Source organism: Scardinius erythrophthalmus (assembly GCF_964197995.2).
Source record: "Scardinius erythrophthalmus genome assembly, chromosome: 2".
NCBI lineage: Eukaryota > Metazoa > Chordata > Actinopteri > Cypriniformes > Leuciscidae > Scardinius > Scardinius erythrophthalmus.
The window spans coordinates 5,561,137-5,567,136 of NC_138222.1; positions in this window are offsets into that span (position 1 = coordinate 5,561,137).

Below are 6,000 nucleotides of genomic sequence, written 5' to 3' on the forward strand. Positions count from 1 at the left end.
CAGGTCATCTTCGACACGGTCCCTGTACGACTGTAAGTGGCGGGTGTTCGAAGAGTGGTGTGAAGGGCGACAGTTAACTTCATATCTGTGCTCTACCACTGACATTTTATGCTTTTTACAGGATCTTATGGATAAGGGAAGATCCTTTTCCACGATTAAGGTCTATTTAGCGGCTATCGCTGCATGTCATGTGGGATTTGACAGCACTACGGTGGGGCAACACCCCCTTATTCGTAGGTTTATGAAGGGCGCACGCCGCGCTCTTCCGGTACCCAGGAGAGTAGTTCCTGAGTGGGACCTCTCCATGGTGCTGGATGCGATGGCTCATCAGCCGTTTGAGCCCCTGGAAAGCATTTCCCTTAAGACATTGTCTTTAAAGACAGCTCTGATCCTGGCACTGGCATCTGCCAAGCGTGTTAGTGATCTGCATGCACTCTCTGTTCATCCCTCGTGCACTAAATTCTCTTTCAGTGGAGATAAGGTTTTTCTCAGGCCTAACCCGGCCTTTATGCCAAAATGCTCCTCGGCGTTTACATGTGAGGTGATTGAGCTTTCCGCGTTTCACCCAGCTCCTTTCTCTTCCACGGAGGAGCAGAGGTTGAACGCGTTGTGCCCTGTACGTGCCCTGCGGGCGTACTTGGACAGGACCAGCTCGTTTAGAAAGAGCGACCAGCTTTTCATCTCTTGGGCCCCCCCTTACTCAGGGAACCCCATTTCTAAACAACGCCTTTCTCATTGGCTCGTGGAAGCTATATCGTTGGCATATGAGTCTAAGGGAGTGCAGCCTCCAGAGGGTATCAGAGCTCACTCCACTAGGGGCATGGCTGCCTCTTGGGCTTTGTTTAGGGGAGTCTCTTTGCAGGACATATGTGCCGCTGCAAGCTGGGCTTCTCCCCATACGTTTGTCAGATACTACCGGCTCGATGTTACGAGAACTCCGGTAGCTCATTCTGTTCTGGGGGTAGGCTCTTTGTAGCTTCGTGCTCTTCGTGCCCCCCCCCCCCTCCCCCTAAAGTGCCTGGCCCAGCACTTTGATGTCACTAAGCATGTTCTAACCTGCACCTGGCACCAGGTATTCACCATTATGAGTGGGGGTAGGTTTGTTCACGAATGCATGTTACCACATGTTATTCTTGTTGCTATGTGTCTGTTTAACCTTGTGACGTGTCATGCACCGCCTTCCAGGTGACCGTTCTCTGGCTTTCAGGGCCTCACTGTAGTGTATTGGGCAATCGGGGAGTTGTCTATATCTCCCATAGGTGGATCTCGAAACGAGATGATGAAAGAGAACAATAGGTTACTGTTCGTAACCCCGGTTCTCTGAAACATCGAGTGGAGAGATCCACCAAGCTTGCCCCGCTTGCTGCACGAGAAGCGAATATGCTCACTGAGGTAAGATAGCGCGTGCTAGGGTTTTATACGCTTGGTAAGGGGCGGGTCCCTTACCGGGCATTGGTCACGCGCTTCTGTCTGTTAGGTAAGACTTGGTGCAATTGGATGCTTCTGCAGAGGTCAGGTGCGGATGCCCTTCCCATAGGTGGATCTCTCCACTCGATGTTTCAGAGAACCGGGGTTACGAACAGTAACCTATTGTTTTTGATTCGGTAGCGATTAAATGATCATTATCGAGAAAAAGATAAAACATTAAAAAAACATTAGCCGTGTTGTTTGTAGATTTACTGCAGTTCAATGCAAGTACAATTTTTGGTGCCATTTCCTCAAAGTCCATCAGTCAAAATATCGGTCTGATCCATATTTTTAGATGTCAACATTTTATAGTGACAGTTGGGGCATGCATACAGAAATATTCTCTGTATTATACTGTTTATCATTGTGCTACTATAGTACTCGTCCCTTTGCTTGTTAGAAATGTCGTCAATGCTTCCTAGAATCCAGCATGGAGGCTTTGAACCCAATGACGCCAGGCTTTTGAAGGGTGCCAGCAGCGTCCAGCTCGTGTCTGTGTTAGCTCAGCTGTTAGAAGACTCCTACACACCGTCACACACCACATCTCCAGCAGGACAATGACCAAAGTTTTCAGAACTCAGATTTCACGTGTCGTTATGAACCTTTGCCAGCTATAAACCTTGTGTGATCAGCTGGAGGGTTTCAGAGGCTAGACGCAGTAAACAGCTGTGGGAAAAAGAGGCACTTTAGTTTTGATCTTGTAAGAACAAGATAAAAAAAAAATTACTCATGCTGGTTGTATATTTAATTTCATAGATGTTCATAATTCAGTGTGCAATAAAACACAGCATTTATATGTGTGGTCTCAATGCAGCTTTTACACTGATATGACTGTGTACATGATTGATTTATTTAATATTGAAGCCTGCTTTCACTTTATAGAGTTAAAAAAAGGTAATTGTGACATATCTCCCAGTTGTGACTCTATATCTTGCAATTGCAACTTTATTATTATTGTTGTGAGAAATTACTCTGCAAGATATAAACTTACATTGTGAATTAGAAAGTCACAGACTTCAGAGGTAAGAGGGGAAAATAAACAGTGCACCGGTAAATTAAACTAAAAATCTTAACCCAATTTGCTTGTAGTTGAATTAGAATCTGGCAAACACATTGTTTTTTTTATGATTATATTGAGCCATCTCTGAAGGTCATGGTTGAATCCTCTTGTGGAGAGGTCAGTGTAATACTCACGTGTGATGAGTGCAGACGGTCACAGATGAACACAGGTCACTGGTGTATCTCCAGCACACACAGCTGTTCAAATGAGGCCTGCACCTGAGCTCTTGCTTCAGATGAATGAACAGGTGGCTCCTATCATGCAGCAACACATATCTGGAAATACTGTTTCCAATTATGCAATGTGTTTGTGTGTGTCTGGGTACGTGTTGAATTAGAGGAGTCCCTCTTGAGCGAATTCACCTGGTTGATCATGCCATCCATGAGTAGTACTTTATGCAGTTTGTAACATGTCTGCATTCAGTCAAAGCTTCAGATGTGAACGTGATTTCACAGAGTTCACGTTCTTGTTAATCCTGGAACGACATTCCAATCAACCAATGAATTAACCAATCAGGCTTAAAACAAGGTTAGGAGCTTATACACCATTCTTATATCACATATCATATAATATCTTATCATTTCCCTCTGATTTTAAAGGGATGGTTCGGAGTAATTTCAACCTAGGGTCCTTTGTACCATGACCTCGAGCCAAACACCCCCCAGAAGCCTTTTATCCCTTGGTCGAACATTATTAAAGTTAGAGCTTATTTAGAGATATCAGCGAATGGTTTAGTGCAGGCGCTAATGGATCCAAAGTTGTATCTCATAAATTACCGCACTAATAATGCCCAGAATGGTACCAAACTTCTACAGTAGTACAAATAGGTTCTGTACTCATAAAACGAGGCATTGGAAAGTCACTTCCGTGATTTGGGAAAAACACGTAAAAGTCCTGACAGAAAACGATGCATAAGGATGTAGTGTAACGACGCCCAGTTCTGCACTAATATTTTGTTGGTAGTTCCAGTTTGCAACAATTATTATATTATAGTTAACACTAAGTTGTCAACACTTCGGAAAAAATTATAAAAAATGCATCGCTTTCTGCCAGGACTTTTACCCATTGAAATGATTGGATATTGCCAGGGAAATTTGTTGAATAACGATAATTGTGACCGCACCTAAATTCTAACATTTAAATAATTGTTACTTTATTTCTCATAAATGTGACTATATCTCATATTTGCTCTTATTTCTTGCTTTAAACTGTATCTCACACTTATCTTCATTTGTCTAAAGGTGTGGTCACATTTCTTGTACAAAATGTCCATTGTCTGGTGTTAATAGTCTCGCGATGTATGAACCACAGATCACACAGAAGCTGATTTCTGTTGGTCAACGCGGCGAATCCGAGTAATGAACATGTATACCGTTTGGTAAAGAATCATATTTAAATGTAATCAGCATCCGAGAAAAATATACACAGCACTCATCAGCATTTATAAATCATGTATAGAGATATAAGCACATAAAGAGACATTACTGCTTCAACATAAGCCCCTGCGTCTCTTGAGCGTAGTCAGTAGTGTTACGTAGTTATTTCCTTGAGGAAACTGTCATGATTTGTTATGGTCAGGTCTCAGTGGAGGGAACTACTTTGAGCAGTAACCTTTCTATTGTTTGGGTGAAGCGCTAGTCGTTGGTCAAAGGTTATACTTCGCAATGACTCAGTGAAAGGCCCCCCCGTCGAGAGCGACCTCTGTAGTTGTCACTGTCCTTATGGAGCTGGATCCCCATGGACCATCTCTGACGCAAAGGAGCGCCTACTGGGAAAAGCGAAGGGGAGACTGAGGAACCCCAGCTGTGGATCTCCACAGTGCAGGGAACCCATCTAGACAAACCACATGGCCTGGCCGTAGCAGGTTCTTCTGTCTCCGGTTGTTAATGGAAAGATCGGGTGTGCGTCTTTCTCTCCACCCACACAGAGTTGTACACATTGCTCTTGGGGGTCGACCTCATATGTAGCGCCCGCTGTGCAATGCATCATCTTTTACACTTATTTAGCAACGGGTCAGCTCTGTTCAACTTAACCTGGCTGCTATTGTGGATTATTTCAAATCCAACAATAAACAAATGAGTCAGTGCTAATGAGTAGAGCAACTTCAGAGTTGTTTACGACAACCTTTATTGACTTAAAACTGCACTTAGTAACTTTTTGTGTTTTTTTTCACTGGCGGATACGACAGTGACCTTGGACTTTATACTGACACCTATTGTACCTATTATACCAAAAGGTTTTGGTAACCATTGCTATTGTAGAAAGAACTTAATTATGTCACTTATGATTTATTTATTCTGCAGCCAAAGTTTAGAGTAATCATGTGATCTCTCAGCATAGTCTCAGACATTGCAAACAGTAATGACAAGCTTGATGAAAAGCTCTAATGTGATTAGCTTTTTTTATCCAACTTTTGGGAGTTTAAAAAATGAAACCTCTCAATGAAACTTTTTTTTATGAACACAAATATATAAAAAAATCTATCTCTGAGAGTCCATACTATATAAAGCAATTGTACAGGATTTCCAAATTGTACAAAACCCCACAAAGTGAACATGACGGTAATCCATACAACCCCAGTTGATGAATTAATGTCTTGAATCGTTAAGTGCGTGTAAGAAATAATAATTATTTTTATTTTATTATTTATTTGTATTATTTCACATGTGGGTTCATGAGTTCAAGCTTGACTTAAACATCAGCACATTGTGAAGAATTGATGTAAGCGTATTGTAAAACTTGCTTTTTCACAACATGCTTACATTTATGTCATGTGAACGCATGGTTTATAGTTTAAAAAGTAAAAACAATTTGGTATTTTTCTCACACGCTTCAGAAGATATTGATTCATCAACTGGGGTTGTATGGCTTACGGTCATGTTCACTATGTGTAGTTTTTGAAGCGTCAACTTTGGAGGTCCCAAACACTCGCAGAGATGGATAATTTTTCAAAACATCTTTATTTCACTGCTGGAGAAATGGGCTTTCAATAAAACTTGACTGCCTATGCAGTAGAAAGGGGAAATCATTTTGAAATTTGTGCTACCTGACGAGAAAACAAAGAAAAAATGCCACTGTCTTCCCTTTTGCCAAATAGTTAGGAAACCTTTAACACCCATAATGCACTGGGCATGTTGCCGTAAGAGGCCACCCCCACCAGTCTGCGATGGATACGCTTAGCAGAGTCAAATACCACCTTACTTTAGTAGGAAACACTGCCTAGCAAACTAGTCATAATGGTGTCGACTTGTATTGTTCGTAGGTGCAATAGTTTAAAGATTAAACGTAGTGTTGTCAAAAGTACAGACTTCAGTTCGAAGTAGGTTTCTGAAATTAAAAAATGTGATGCTTTAAGCACTGTTGAGCGGAATCACAAACACCTCTGATTGGTCATTGTGTTCACGAGTTCAGGAGAGTTTAAAAGCACAAGCAGGACCGATCCGCTGATAGACGCGACGCCTGATTTCAAACGC